The sequence below is a fragment of the Desmodus rotundus genome, chromosome 12 (genome assembly GCF_022682495.2).
Source record: "Desmodus rotundus isolate HL8 chromosome 12, HLdesRot8A.1, whole genome shotgun sequence".
In the NCBI taxonomy this organism is placed as follows: domain Eukaryota; kingdom Metazoa; phylum Chordata; class Mammalia; order Chiroptera; family Phyllostomidae; genus Desmodus; species Desmodus rotundus.
The window spans coordinates 79,500,382-79,516,590 of record NC_071398.1 but is presented as its reverse complement, the minus strand read 5'-3'; the positions used below and the strand labels follow the sequence as shown (position 1 = coordinate 79,516,590).

General features: G+C 46.8%; 1 protein-coding gene across 3 annotated transcripts in view; it reads right to left on the bottom strand.

Moving 5' to 3' along the window:
• The window catches only part of KCNN3 (potassium calcium-activated channel subfamily N member 3), a 143,780-nt gene that overhangs the window by 45,599 nt on the left and 81,972 nt on the right, over positions 1-16,209 (bottom strand). The gene's annotated exons all lie outside the window — the stretch shown is intronic.

Below are 16,209 nucleotides of genomic sequence, written 5' to 3'. Positions count from 1 at the left end.
AGGGCTTGGTGATGATGAACTCCTTTAACTTGACCTTATCTGAGAAGCCCTTTATCTGCCCTTCCATTCTAAATGAAAGCTTTGCTGGATAGAGCAGTCTTGGATGTTAGGTCCTTGCCTTTCATGACTTGGAATACTTCTTTCCAGCCCCTTCTTGCCTGCAAGGTTTCTTTTGAGAAATCAACTGATAGTCTCCTGGGAACTCCTTTGTAGGTAACTGTCTCCTTTTCTCTTGCTGCTTTAAGATTCTCTCCTTATCTTTAATCTTGGGTAATGTAATTATGGTATATCTTGATGTGTTTCTCCTTGGGTCCAGCTTCTTTGGGACTCTCTAAGCTTCCTGGACTTCCTGGAAGTCTATTCCTTTGCCAGATTGGGGAAGTTTTTCAAATGTTTTCAATTTCTTACTCTTCCTATTCTCCTCTGGTACTCCTATGATTTGAATGTTGGAGAATTTAAAGTTGTCCCAGAGGTTCCTCAGCCTCTCCTTACTTTTTTGTCTTCACTCTTTCCCAGTCGAATGTTTATTTCTTCCTTCTGTTCCAAATAGTTGATTTGAGTCCCAGTTTCCTTCCCTTCAGTGTTGGTTCCCTGTATATTTTCCTTTATTTCACTTTGCATAGCCTTCACTTCTTCCTCTATTTTGCATCCATACTCAACCATTTCTGTGAGTATCCCAATTACCAGTGTTTTAAACTCTGCATTTCATAGGTTGGCTATCTCCTCATCCTCCTTAGTTCTTTTGCTGGAGTTTTGACCTGGTCTTTCATTTGGGCCATATTTCTTTGTCTCAGCACACCTGTTATGTTGTAAAGGGCGAAGCCTTAGGTATTGACCAGGGCGGGCAACCAACTTCACTGCTAGTGGTGCTGTATGTGGGGGAGGGGTCAAGAGGGAACACTGCCGCTTGCTCAGCTGTTGCCCTGCTTTCATCACTCCCCCCACTACCCACAAGTGAATTGGGCCCTTCTGGGCTGACTCCCGGGTGGGTGGGTTCATGTAGGTTCTAGGACCCTGTGGGTTTCTCCAACGAACTCTCCTGTGAGGCTGGGAATTTCCCCCACTGTCGCAAACCCATAGGTTTTTACAGCCAGAGGTTTTGAGGCTTTAGTTTCCCGTACTGGAACCCTGGGTTGTGCGGTGTGTCTCGCTCCCCAGTTGTTCCTCCCAGCTTAACAGCATGTGAATGTGGGACCCACCTACACCATCCTCCAGCTACTGCCTTGCCACATATCCTCTCTGCCCCAGCTGCCTGTCTCTACCCCTCCCACCAGTTTGGATGAATGTTTCTTCTTTAATTCCCTGGTTGCCAGCCTTCCATATAGTTTGATTTTCTGGCAGTTCTGGTTGTTTTTGTTTCTAAATTTGTTGTTGTCCTTTTGGTTGTGAGAAGAAGCAAAGCATATTTACCTACATCTCCATGTTGGCCAGAAGTTAAGGTTTCCCTGGCTTTTCAGCCTTCTCTTGTCTGAACTTCATACCCACCTAGGAAGCATGTTAGACAGGCTTTACTGTCAATCTACAGATCAAAAGAATGAGGCCCAGGGAAGGAAAAGATCCAGTGTTCGTTAAGAACTAGCTATAGTCATAGGCACTTGTCTTATTTAATAGAGGGTAAGTGACTTGCCCAAGGTCACATGGCTAGTCCATTAAGCTAGATGGTTAGCATGGGTTTTCTGACTTCAGGTTCCACTGCTTTCAATTTTGTAGGCAATAAAACCTTACACTTATAAATTTCAGGTGTTGTTACTGTGGGGGTTTCAGAACAGGCCTCCCCAAGAGGTACCACTTGGGCATGTGATTTTGAGCTGAAGACAATTGAGACCCTGTGGGCTCTTGAGATTTTACCTCTCCCTTAAAGAATTTAAATTAATAAATTATCACCAGAAGTAACTTTTTGACCTACCTATATAGTAGTGAAAACATCTAAGTATTCAACAGCTGCTCTTCTTATTGGTCGGTGAATGAGCCACGTCCTTGCTGAAGCCCCAGGCTCCTGATCTCATCCATAGCCCAGAATGTCATATACCTCTCATTTTAACTTTCTGTCTCTGAACGGTTCATGTATGTGTGGTTCCCATATGTACAAATGTAATTAAATTTGACCATTTTATCTTGTTAATTTATCTCATATATATTTAATTATTAGACCTTAGATCGACAGAACTTCGAAATGTAGAGAAAAGTTTCTTCCTCCCCCACATTACAACCATTGCTGATGTTGTATGAATGTAGACTTGGTGCTTGGGATATTTGGTGTGTGAGAACACGCACGTAAGACTTAGCCTGGTACATGGGATGTAACTGAGAACTCGCCACTGCCACCGCCACTCTTCTAGGTCACCATTGCCTCTTGCCTGGCCTGCTGCAAGGGCTCCACTCGCCCTCCTAGTAGGTTTCTTACTCACTTCTAACTTATTCTACCCAAAGGCCCAGCTCCTCTGTAGCTCAGGTCCGGCCACACTCACATGCCTGTCCATTCTACTTCCCCTTTGGTGACCCCACACACCATGATGTTCGCCAGCTCAGGACTTCTGGATATGCTGGTCCCTCTTCCTGGGCAGCCTTTCCGCTCTGTCTGTCAAAGCCTCAGCTCTTCTCGTCCTTCAGGTCTCAGCTGAAACACAATCTCTAAAGAGACCTTCCAAGCAGATCCCAGCTGAGTAGGATTCCTCTCCAACCCCACTACTTTTTAAAAAAAATCATTGCAGCCTTGCTTTTTAACTCCTTCACAGATTTGAAATTACACACTTATTTGTTTCTTGACTTATCTGTTTCTTCCCTGGTAGACGATAAGCCCCATGAGGGGAAAAATCGTATGTAGTTTATTCTCTAACGCATATTTAATTCCTAACGATATTGCCCGGCAAATTGTAGGGATCAATAGCTATCAATAACAATATTATTATTATTTAACAAGCTATTCATAATTGAGCATTACAACCCAGGGAAGAGGCTTGGCTCACCATTTTGATGGAGGGGTGGCTGCATCCTTGTGAGAATGGATGCATTCTCTGCAAGCAGGTGTGATGGAGGGAAATGGCAGAGAACTTCCAGCTAAAGAAGGCAGAGATTCTGGTGGAACCGAAGATGATGGGGAGGGACCAGTCTGAGATGGGTCCTGAGGAGCAGGGGAGGCCCCCTCGATACCTGGTGCTCTGGCAATCCTGTTGAAGATCTTCAAGGGCCTGATAACTGCTGCTTTTAGCAGCAGGAAAACTAAGGCAGAGCAATGGACCCTCCAGGCCAGAACCTCCATCCCCTGCCACCACACCCCCTTCCTCTTGCCAAAGCTGGAAGCAGGACATGAATCTCTTGACAGTTAGAGTCATATCTGTTCCCCACATTACTTAATACCCTTCTGTCCTTGATTCCGTTGTGGCTCCTGTCAGGCAGTGGGCCATGTGGAGTGGGGGTGCCAGTCACTCCCCACAAGACTCAGGCTAAGCAGGGCCTTCGCAGTTGTATTGAGGAAGTTAACAACAGAGTGTGTGGCTATAGAATCAGGGCTGTCAAAAGTGCCCTCGGTCTCCCTTCCCAATTCCTAGACCATTATGCCTCTTCTGGGTGCCCCTTACCCCTCCTATGGGCCGCTCTTAAGCTGCATTAAAAGGAGAACAATGAAGAGAAAATGGGAGGTTGCCTAACACTTGGGCACTGTGTCCACTTTGTGGGGACACTGATGACCAGGGAGGTGGTGAGCAGGACTTGTTGAAGGACTAGAAACCATTCATTTGGAGAAGATAAAATATGTTCTCACGTATGTAAGAGACCTTCAGTGGAAGAGGGAACACCAGCCTGCTTCACCAGGTGCTTACCGCATGCTAAATGTTTTCCCCTGTGCTAAGGGCTTTTTATGAATTACCCTATTTCCTGATGTCCTAAGGATAGCTTGTCCAAGGTCACCTACTAGTATGAGCATGAGCAAGACCCCACATCCACTCCTATTGCTTGAATTTTTTGTGTGTGGATATAGAAAACAAAGGTAGGACCCAAGACAGAAACTACATGAGTTAAATTTTAACCAATACTAGGAAGATATTTCTAAGTCAAAGTTGTCCACACATGGATTGCATGGCCTTTTAAAATGATGAATTCCCTGTCTCACAGGGTATTCAATAGAAAAGTAACATGACTCTGGGACCTCTGGCCAAGATGGAGGCGTAGGTAGACATACTGTGCCTCCTTGCACAACCAAAAAAAGGACAACAACAATTTAAAAACCAAAAACAACCAGAACTGACAGAAAATTGAACTGTATGGAAGTCTGACAACCAAGGAGATAAAGATGAAACATTCATCCAGACCAGTAGGAGAGGCTGAGACGGTCAGCCAGGCGGAGAGGACTCGTGGCAAGGCAGTGGCTGGTGGACCCAGCGAGGTGGCGGATTGTGGAGCGGGATGGGCAAAGCTGCAGCTGGTCAGCGAGGCAGCAGCTGGTGGACTGGGTGACAGACCACACAACCCAGGGCTCCAGCACGGGGAAATAAGCCTCAAACCTCTGAGTGAAAACACCCGTGGGGGTTGAGGCGGCAGCAGGAGAAACTCCCAGCCTCACAGGAGAGTTCGGTGGAGAGACCCACAGGGGCCTAGAGTGTGCACAAGCCCACCCACCCACTCGAGAAGCAGCACCAGAGGGGCCCAATTTGATTGTGGGTAGCAGGGGGAGTGACTGAAAACAGGCAGAGAGTGGAGCAGGTGCCATTGCTCCCTCTTGGCCCCTCCCCCACATACTGCGTCACAGCGCAGTGATCAGCGTTACCCTGCCCTGGTGAACACCTAAGGCTCTGCCCCTTTACATAACAGGCGCACAAAGACAAAAAAAATGGCCCAAATGAAAGAACAGATCAAAGCTCCAGAAAAAATACAACTAAGCCACAAAAAGATAGCCAACCTATCAGATGCAGAGTTCAAAATACTGGTAATCAGGTTGCTCACAGAATTGGTTGAATTTGGTCACAAATTAGATGAAAAAATGAAGGCTATGCTAAGTGAAATAAAGGAAAATATACAGGGAACCAACACTGAAGGGAAGGAAACTGGGACTCAAATCAACTATTTGGAACAGAAGGAAGAAATAAACATTCGACTGGGAAAGAGTGAAGACAAAAAAGTAAGGAGAGGCTGAGGAACCTCTGGGACAACTTTAAATTCTCCAACATTCGAATCATAGGGGTACCAGAGGAGAATAGGAAGAGTAAGAAATTGAAAACATTTGAAAAATTTCCCCAATCTGGCAAAGGAAATAGACTTCCAGGAAGTCCAGGAAGCTCAGAGAGTCCCAAAGAAGCTGGACCCAAGGAGAAACACATCAAGATATATCATAATTACATTACCCAAGATTAAAGATAAGGAGAGAATCTTAAAGCAGCAAGAGAAAAGGAGACAGTTACCTACAAAGGAGTTCCCAGGAGACTATCAGTTGATTTCTCAAAAGAAACCTTGCAGGCAAGAAGGGGCTGGAAAGAAGTATTCCAAGTCATGAAAGGCAAGGACCTACATCCAAGACTGCTCTATCCAGCAAAGCTTTCATTTAGAATGGAAGGGCAGATAAAGGGCTTCTCAGATAAGGTCAAGTTAAAGGAGTTCATCATCACCAAGCCCTTATTATATGAAATGTTAAAGGGACTTATCTAAGAAAAAGAAGATCAAAAATATGAACAGTAAAAATGACAGCAAGCTCACAGTTATTAACAACCACACTTAAAACAAAAACAAAAGAAAACTAAGCAAACAACTAGAACAGGAACACAACCACAGAAATGGAGATCACATGGAGGGTTATCAACAGGGGAGTGGGAGGGAGAGAGAGGGGGGAAAGGTACAGGGAATAAGTAGCATAAATGGTAGGTAGAAAATAGACAGGGGGAGGGTAAGAATAGTATAGGAAATGTAGAAGCCAAAGAACTTATATGTGTGACCCATGGACATGAACTATAGGGGGGGAATGTGGGAGGGAGGGGGTGTGCAGGATGGAGTGGAGTGAAGGTGGGGAAATGGGACAACTGTAGTAGCATAACCAATAAATATATTAAAAAGAAAAAAAGAAAAGTAACATGACTCTGGCCAGTTTAAGCACACTTACAGTATGCAAGGTAAATGGTGGAACCAGAAGCCAAACTGTCCTTTTACCTTGAGCTCGGGCTGTGTGCATCACGGGGCTCAGCCTCTGGTGTGTAATGCTGCTGCTTGTCCATGTTGGCTCAGTTGAAACATACTTAAATTTTTCAAAAGGAGTTTTACTAACTACACATTGTGACCCCCTCCGCTGAGGGAGTGGCAGAGCCTATGGGACCTGTCTCAGCATGCTGGGGCCAGCCTGCAGGTGCTTGGGTAGTAGGCTGTTCCCAAGAGCTTCTTGGGAGGACAAAGATGTATTAGGGCTGTATTAGGTGTATAGGGCTGGTAGGTTTGTGGGGCCACTACTCCCAGGCCACCAAGAGACTATGGTTGTGCCTACACTCCTGAGCAGTGCACCATGGGGGTAGTAGCATCTAGGCAGAGGAGAGTGTGGGGGGCACCCAGCGAGGTGCCATTTGGGGTGTAGCATGCTCTCACCCATACTCCCAGCTCAGCCTTGGGGGGACTAGGGCCAAGTTTTGGAATGAAGGAATCTGTACTAAATGGAAGGAGAAAAGCTTGTGAAAAAAATCTGTCAGTGGCTGGACTGTGAGAGGCGGAAGGGCGGGGCTCCACACCAGCTGGAGCGGTGGAAAGAACAGGGTGGCGAAGAGAACCCACGTGAGACAGTCTGGGCCACCACTGAACACTGAGAAGGCCTGTGGGTGAGGGGCTAGGCCCTTGCTGCAGATGACCTCACTGGACACGCAGGGCACAATGAGATGACCAGGGGCAAACAAAACAACCCAAACTTGACAGAATTTGGATTTCCTGTCTTGACTAATGTCAGCCCATAAATAGATGTGGCTGGCAAGGCGACAGGAACCGCTCCCTTTTCCTTACCTTCGCTCTCTCCAAGGACTCCCACCCTTGTAGCATTTGCAGCACTGGCTCCTCCCAGTGGTGCAGCCCTTTATTCTGGTCCTAGGGATGAGGACTCAACCGCGATCCTTAGGCATCCACTGTAAGAGAGAGGCAACTTCTCTGCGATACATCTAGCATGGTACTTAGCTGTGCACCATCCTTGGCAGAATGGGAGGATGGCCCTTCCAGCCCGTTTTTGTAGGGCTTAACTCTCTCTCAGATCCCTAGTGGGGAAAGGTTGGGTAATCCTTCCCAGCTGGAGAAAGGGCCAGCACTTAGAACCTGGCACTCAGCTGCATCTACCTAAGGCAAAGGTCAGGAAAGCAGAAAGCCGTCCTGGATGACTTCCCAGCACAGAGTGGCAAGAAACCCCGACTTTAGTGTGGTAGGGGCTGGAGCAATTTGGGGATTGACCCGCTTGGAAAATGGAACGGTTTTGCAGTGTAATGTGGAGCTCGCTTTGCACCCACACTGTCCGTAGTGCTTTAGAATGGTGAGCTTATGGAAATTTTCCTCATTTCCCCAATTCTTGATTCTCCTAAGAGATGTCATTCATTAATTTAAATATAATATATAAGTAATATGTTATTATTTAAATAAAATATAAAGAAACTTGTCACAAATTAACTGTTTCCATGTTTAAGTGTCAAAGAGCACAAAATTACTGCCAATGAGAAAGAGGAAAGAATTGTTGAATCAGAAATAACAGAGTGTGGGGCCGTGAAGGAGCCGGGAGGGGAAGAAACGTGAAGCCTGCACAGGAAATGAGAATGGCAGTGCTACCGGTGACTGGCATGAGACGCTGCCCTGGAGCAGAGGACCCGGCCCCGCAGCCACACCCGGCTGCACCACACTGGGATTGAACTTGATCCCCGCGCGGCCCTCCCCTGCCCGTGGAGACCCCGCCCATCCGGCTGGCGTTCTTGCTCCCCCGCCCGCCCGGCGCCCCCTGGCGGAGCGAGCCTCGCTCCAGCCTCTCACCAGCCGTCACTGGGCCCCGGCGGTGCGGGAACCACCTGCTGATACCGGGTTTCTTCCGACCCGCCGGCCCGCCAGAGCCTGGCCCGCCCAGAGCGTGCCTCCGATCACCTTTCCCCTGCAGAGTTCCACCTGCCTGGACACTGGTCCTCCCATAAAAGTCCTGCGGCCACAGAGGGCTCTGAGTGACCCACTGCCCCGGCGGGGGGCTCGGGGGCGGGGGGAGCTCCGCTTCCCGGTGAGCTGCTAGGTCAGAAGCAGCCCCCTCAGCAAGAAACTTTCTTTCATCGCGTTTTCCTGAGAGAATTGTTTGTGCAAACTGAGCCACTGTGCATCGCTTGCCAAGCCCTGCTGAAATAAACATGGGGTTTCTGCGGAAGATGAAAAGAGGGCTTGTGTGGAGGAAGAAAACCAATGCTACCTCCTTCCATAAAACGAATACGCATATATTGACATGCACTCTTACTGTAGAAAACACAATACAAGGTAATGAAAAATCACATGTACCATCGCACAGGGAAGACAACTTAATCCAATAATATTTACATACATGTTCCAAGCATTTTCTATGCATATTATAAATATCTATATATTTTAAGTTGATAACATCCTATATAAGACTATTTTGTATGCTCCTTTCTCAAATATCCCACTATATTCCTACCTTATGGTTTTTTAACCCGTTGCCTAACTACCCATCATAAGGATACGCTATAATAAATTATAGCATGTTTAACCCTTTCAAGCCCTGGGCAGCTACTTGGTTTCCAATTCCCCACTGCTGGAGGCATTTTATGCTTACTGGTTCTTTCCCATCTCAGCATTGACTGAATTGCTGTCACAGTGCTGAGACTTTGTTTCCCAGAGCTTCTTCGTAGTTCTTCCTTTACGTCTGACTCCACCTGTAATTTATTTGGGTGGCTGGTGAGAGATGGGGTTCTAATTTGATTTTTCATCCAAACATCCAATCTCCCCATTAACATTTATTAAGTAATCTATTGCTTCCTAATTGGTTTTCTTTCTCATACACTAGGTTCTTACATACTAGGGTTTACTTCAGGGCTTTCCATTAGGTTTCATTGATCTGCCATTACTGATTTTCCAGTAGTGCTACAGGGACTTTATTACTTGAATTTTATAAGACATTTTAATATTTAGTAGAGAAAGTTCCCTTCAATGACCTTCTCTGTATTTAAAAAAAAAACAACCTTAAGCTAGTCTCATTAATTAAAACACCTGCAGAATCAGTAGTTACCCCCCATTAAAGTTTCTAATTTTGTGTGTTTCCTAACTTTTTTCTCGATTAGATTTATTAGGCAACGGTATCTTTGGGGTTTATAAATTCTGTTTTTTAAATCCATTAATTCCTGTCTTTGTTATAAACTTAATCTGTTCTCCAGAAGTTTGTTTTGTTCTCTTAATGAATTCAATTTATTTTCATGCTTCATTTTTTAATGGAAAAACACTCGGGTATTTTTCGTCTGAGTACAACTTCGGTCCCACCCCGACTTCTGACATACAGAGTCGTCGCTGTGATCTTTTAAATAGTAGTTTCAGTAATTCTCTTTTGACCCAGTCGAAATTGAGAAGATTGCCTTAAAAGACCCCCAAAAGTGTTTTTTTAGTTGAAGTTTTATGGGTTTATGGCCTTGTAGTTAGAGCATATATCTGAACTTTTTTTTTCAGATGTTTTGAAATGTGTGGCTAAGAAGTTAATTGACTTTTGTAGATGTTCCATGAATACTTAAAATAGAGATGGATCATTTGTTCATAGGCTACAAAGTTCAGTACGTATCAGTTAATTAAAACATTTTATAATTCAGATTCTCAACCACCTCGTTTATTTATTTTTGCATAAAAGTTCAAAGTTTTACTATGGTTAGGCTTTTTATTTCTATTAAAATGGTTCCTTTGAACCATTTAATGGTTTTGACTTTGAATTCAACTTGGTTGAAAATGGTGATTCCTGTTCAATCGCCCTTTTGTTCGCACTCACCTAATAAATCTTTGTTACTCATTTATTTTTCCTTCTGTTTAGGGTGCCTCTTTTGTAAACACCACGAAATTAAATTTTGCTTTTAAATCCTACCTCCATAAGACACAGCGTCTTCTAATAGGGGAGGTAAACTCAGTTTTGCTGATTGCTATAAATTTCAAGTTTGGTTTTCTCCCATCTTGTTTCCTGCATTCTGTTCTTAAATTCTTCCTTCCTGCTTCCTTTATTTTTCTGTCTGATGTACAAACAGCGAGTGGAAAGTACACATTCTTAGGGTGGGGAAAAGTGAGACTTTCAGGGAGGGTGTCGGGGCCTCGGGTCTGCCACACCCTGCATGACCCAAAGCACATTGCTTAACGTCACTGTGCCTCAATTTCCTCGCACGTGGATTGGAGATAATAATAACCGCATACCTCACAGAGCTGTGGTACGGATTAAGTGAAATAGTACCTGGCTGATGCTATTGTTATATTTTAAAAATTCTACCTGTGGTTACCTTTAGGTTTACAATGATTTAAACTATATTCCTCTAATTATTAAAATTAGAGAAATAAGGCTTTTTTTCTAATTTGGAGTGATAAAGCTTTTAAATTCTCTTCTACCTAAAACAATGAATTTAGGATGTTTTAACCGATCCTTTCTAGCCTGCTCTCTCAACTTTTTAATCTGAGGGTTTGCAACCCTCTGATTATTATGGGACTATTGTTTTTATTTCATACAGTTATTCTTTCCAGAATCGACTTTGTTCTAGAGTTTGGTGTAGCAACCATGCTTAAATGTCATCTGGATTTCCTGTTACCTGATGTCAATGCTGTCCACCTGTCTTTGCTTCACATTGTCCCTCTCTGGAGATCTGGACTCTGATTCATCCCTTGGTCAACTGGCAGGCCCGCTCCCCCAAAAGTGCAGGTTATTCCCTTCTGGGTCTACAAAACTCCGGGAATGACTTCTGTTTTTCTTGTTTCCTCATGCAAATGGCAGTGATGCCCTAACATCTCCTGGGATTTGGGGTTTCTGAGGAAAAATCTGCACTGTGTTGCCTGCGTACTTCTGGGATTACTTGACCTTATGATTCAGTAAATTTTCCAGAAAAATATTTCCCCCAGTTCTAACAGGAAAACAGAAAGTGTTATGATCTGCCTAATCTTAACCTCCCCCGTATCCCTCAACCGGCCAATTCTGGAGAAGTTTTCTTCATGCATGTCCTTGAGTATGCTTTTATCCAAGTTATTCTGATTTCTCCCTCCAAAAGTAACTCTAATTCTCGGAGGTAGTCTTGACTGTATAGACTTAAGTTTGTTCCCCTTCGCCCTCTTCTCTCAGGCCTTTGTCCTGTTCCTGTCTTCTACGTTCAGAGAGAACTTCTAAGTTTGTTCTTTACACTCCATAGTTTTAAAAAATTCAGTGCCCCCAACGTGGTGGGGGGGGGGGTTATGTGTTTGTTTTGCTAAAACAATTTTAGTTTCCTGGAACTCTATGCTTATGTGAAACATACATTTTCATTTCGCATCTGGCCGCTCTTGTCAGTCAGAGAGACCACACCTTCCTGCACCCGTGAGGGGTGTCCAAGCATCTTCTGAGGCTGCTCATTCTTCCTCATAATTAAACATTCTTCTGCATCTCCAGGATTATGTTCCTCTTTCTTAATGCTGCAGATTTGTTTCAAAGGCTTCAGGTAAGATCCCCTTCCCTCCCCTCACATCAGGGGTCCCTCCCTCACTCTCTTCCCACCCCCTGCTGTGAAATCCATCTTTAGGTCCCAGACCTGGCACCAGCAGCAGGGTCGCCTTAGGCAGTTCCTCTGCCCTGCGAGGTGCTAACTTCTCTCTCTTTCTCGAACTAGAGCGCAGGGTTCCTGGGTCTAGCAGGCTTCATCTAATGTGGCAGGATGTGATCCCCACTGACTAGTCCTCTGATACCCCAAACCCATGGCTTACAGACCTTTAAAATCACGAGCTCCCACTAGTAAAAAACTTTTGAGCAGGTACTCTCCCCCTGCTACATGTATGCTCGTCATAAATTATACCCACATATTACTGTCTGCCTACATATCAAAATATTAGCAGAGCTAATTTTTTAGATAAAAATAACTATGACTAGAAGTTCTGATCATTTCATCCCGTTGCTCTGGGGATCCCCGCATGTGGTCCACATTGGAGGTTGTGCCTCAAACCCCAGGGGCCATCAGAAACCACAGTCCTCAGCCGTGATTCTCCAGGCTCTTCCCAGCTGAGCCCAGCACAAGAGCCCTACTTGGGGGCCCACATCCCCCGATCCCAGATGGCCTCCCTACTGTGTCCTTGCAGTTGAAGGCCCTGCCAGTGGTGAGTGGGATCTGTGGGAGGAGGGAGGCTCTTGCTCCCTGGCTGCTGGTTGGCTCAGGGCTGCCTGGAGACAGAAGAGAATAGAGGAAGGAAGACTCTTGTTATGTCCCTTACAATGGGGATGGCTCTGTTTCAGTGAGAGAAAGAATGGGCGACTGTTTTTTTCCTCCAGTTGCAGGGCCCAGGTCTCCAGAATCAAATTTCTCATTTTGATACAATAGCCAGAAAAAGATGAAACTTCGTAACATCATCACCAGAGACCTGTTGACAGGATGGAGATATTGAGCCTGCCCGTGTGTATAACTTCAAGCCCCAAAGGGAATCCCTTCAAGAGGCCATGAGGTCATTTACAAAACCTGGTCCACTCACAAGACTCAGCCCACTTTATCAACAGTATAGGAGGCCCTGCTACTCCTCCAGCGGAGACAAGCACACACAAGTGAGCTGGCAGACCTCTGTGCCAGGAAGGCCCGCTTCCCCCACCTGCCGCCCTTAGCACTGGGGCTGTGAAGATCCCTCCACCAGCGAGGCTGCTCGGCGTGTGACATGTTTCATGAGGAGCTTCCTCAGATGAGCTCTGGGCGGCCTGTGGGAGGCAGGCAAGCGGCCAGGAGAATCCCAGAGAGTGCCGAGTGCCACAGCTGCCGGGGCTCAGAACCCGTGATGCAATGCCTCACTGGGGTCCAAGGAAAACAAGCCTGCTGTTGTCACTGCTGTCCCAGCAACCGGTGGCTGCCCTCCCCACCGCAGGCTGTTCTGAGTGATTACTAATTCCCTCTCCCTGCTTGGAAGGAGGAAATGTGAAAAACCTTCATCATCACATAAAAGCCAGCCCAAGACATGAGAAATGTCTTTCAAAATGCGTCTTGCTGAAGCGGGATCTCCATAGCAACTTCAGAAGAGTGTGTACACAGCTAGAGATAAGTCCAGCCTGACGGAAGCTGCCCGGAATGTGAACCAGCCCTGCTCGAGGCGTCAGCACGCAGGAGGTTTCCTAGAACCCGTCATGCTGCTATGTGACCTTGGGCAAGTCATTTGCTCTCTGCTAAGACGACAGGATCATTAACAGATCAGGCTGAGAGAGCAAGGTCATCTTGCCCACACCATCCTCAGTCCGATGCATCGAGTCCCCCAAAGCAGTCCCTCTTCTAGTCTCTGTCCAGTCTCAGGTTGATAAATTCCTGCCTCAAGCTCTCTGCCAATCTTGCTTAATGGCAATTTAAGCTTGATTCTGAAAGAAATTGGTCTTTTTAAAGACAAGTATGTTGCCTGATTAAGAAACAAACATACTGACTCATACATGTGTTCACAGTTCTATAGGTCAGGTTCCTGGGAAAGTCTCTGAGACGCTGAGATTGGGGTGTAAGACGTTTGCTGGGGCCGTGCTGAGGGCTCACACCGGTGAGGGGTGAGGGAAGTATAACCGGGTGGAGGGAAGAGGAAGGGCTGTGAACACACAACGGGGGCCTCTGGTGACCCCCTCCGGGAGCCTGGAGCCGGGTGGCCCTGCTGGAGGTGGAGGGGCTGAGGCTTTGAAGCCCTGTACTGACAAGTCACCGGACGCTTGCTGCCCTGGGCAGGGGGCCTGACCTTGGCTGAGGCCACTCCATTCAGCCAGGGCAGTTCTGGGGGAGGGCTCGGCCACAGCACTCAGCCCCAGCCGAGGGGGTGAGAGCCCGGCCTGGAGGAGGCGAGTGGGTGCTGCACCACGGTATCCACCACACTCGGACCCGTTTGAATTGAACACGAAGTCATCCCTGACGACAGTGCAATGCAATGGCTGAGCGTATAGACATTGAGGCAGACAAAACGGCAAGACTGGGATTTAAGTGCAGTCTCTGTGGCTGGGAGACCCTGGGAGGGGGAGAGTCGCCAGCAGAGTCTAGGCCACAGTTTCCCTGTAAGTGCAGGATGCCGCCTTGGGTGGTGAGATGAATACAAAGTTCAAAGTCAGAATCAAGGTCAAGTCTTGGCTTTATGTTACTAGCTATGACCTTGGGTTGGTGCCTTTACATCCGTTTCCTTGACTCTAAAGTGGGGACAGTCATGCTACCTGTAGCGCAGGCCTGTTGAGGGGCAGACGGAGATAACACAGGAAGCACCCCACACAGAACTGGCCCAGACTGCACCCCCGACACACAGGGGCAGTGAGAACACCCACCAGGGGGTTCATACGCTGGTGTTAGAGCCAAGCAGAAGAAGCCTTTTGGTCGTAGGGCCTTTTCACAGGAGAAAGGGAAAGTTTAGGCAAACTTCTGAATTGCTCATTGTTTCTCTGTGCCTTTGCGCTGGACTTCAGCTGGGGCCTGTCAGTCATGTCTGGGGACAGAGGCCTTACAGGGCCATGCAAGGCCAAATAAAGTGCAACAGAGGACTTTGCAAACTATGCACTTTGAAACACACCTATTTTGCAGTAAAAAATAGTCACTCGTATCTGTTCCACGTTCAATAAACGGTGAAATCTCACCGGCAGGGACTCTGCCCATGCTCAGCCCACTTGCTCGTCTGAAATTTCAAACACCTTGAAGGGCCACGCAAATTCAATGATTGCTGCTGTTGGAAGACTCAGCTCCTATCACTTAGGAAGGAAAACAGGGAGACAATAGGTCTACATGTGGTAGGAACTGGTTCGTTCTAACCGTAAGAAGGCAGCCACAAAATCCCCAAGTTATCGAGGTATCTCTGTTATCATGATTAATTTTCACTATATTGCATTTCAGTGTTTGGTTCACGTCCCCTATCTTGTTTAACTTCTTCAACAAATTCTGTAAAGTAGTATTATCATCCCCAGCTTGCAGATGAGAGGACTGAGGACCAGCGAGGTGGTACAACAGGCTCGATAGTGCTCAGCTGAGAGCACTATGAGGACTTTGGGGTTGGGACCCCAGCACACGCTTTCTCCATTGCAGAAAGAGCGTCTGCTTACCAGAGAAGGTTCACGCAGCTTCGAAGCATCGTGAAGTGTGGTCTTAAGTAGAGAGATGTTGTGATGTCAGCTGCTGAGTAATGGTGGTGGGTGTCGTGTGTCTCTGGGGATCTGTTGGTGAGAAATGTCTCCCAACTCCGCACTGGCTCTCAAAGGCTTAAGGGCCCTGGTCCTACTGCAGAAGAATGCCCTCAGTCTGGTTGTGTGCCTGCTGGCCAAACATCTAAAAGAAGTATCTGCAAACAGAACATCTCAAAATAGGTGGGAAATCCGGCTCGACTACCCGCTTGGTATGTTTTCAGGCTGACTCTCCTCCAGACTCCCTTTGTTTACCTCTGCTGGGACAGACACCGTGCAAGGAAGATTCAGCAATACAAATGCATGTGTTAATGAGTAAAGGGTGCCTACCAGGATGCATGTAAATCCAGGGTTCCCAAACCCTGGGCTGCGAACCAGTACCAGCTGACATGGCCTGTCAGGAACCGGGCAGCACAGCATAAGGTGAGCGGCCAGTGAGAGAACAAGCGAATCTTCTCTTGCATCACCGCCTGGGCTACACCTCCGGTCCCACCACCACACCTCCAGCCCCCATCCGTGGAAAAACTGTCTTCCAGGAAATTAGTCCCTGGCGCCAAAAAGGTTGGGGACTGCTGGTGTAAATTACACAGCGTGCTTGACCAGGCCTCCCGACATAAAAAAAATAACCTCTCAAGTGTACACACATTCCTTTTATCTCAAGAAATCCTTATTTTAAGATGAGGACACTGAGGCCAGAGAGGTTAAGTGACTTGCCCAAGGTCTCGTGGCTACTTAGGAACAGAATCCAGGTTTCTGACCTGGGTGTTCAGACTCTACATGTGACATCAGATTAAAATGAATACCCAGGATCAGCCAGAAAGGGGAGGAGTCACCAAGGGCAGCATGAGGGTGGCAGTGGAGGGAGATAGTCCTATCCTTGAGCTCGGTGGTGGCAGTTCTGAGGGCTGGCAGTTCTGTTAGAG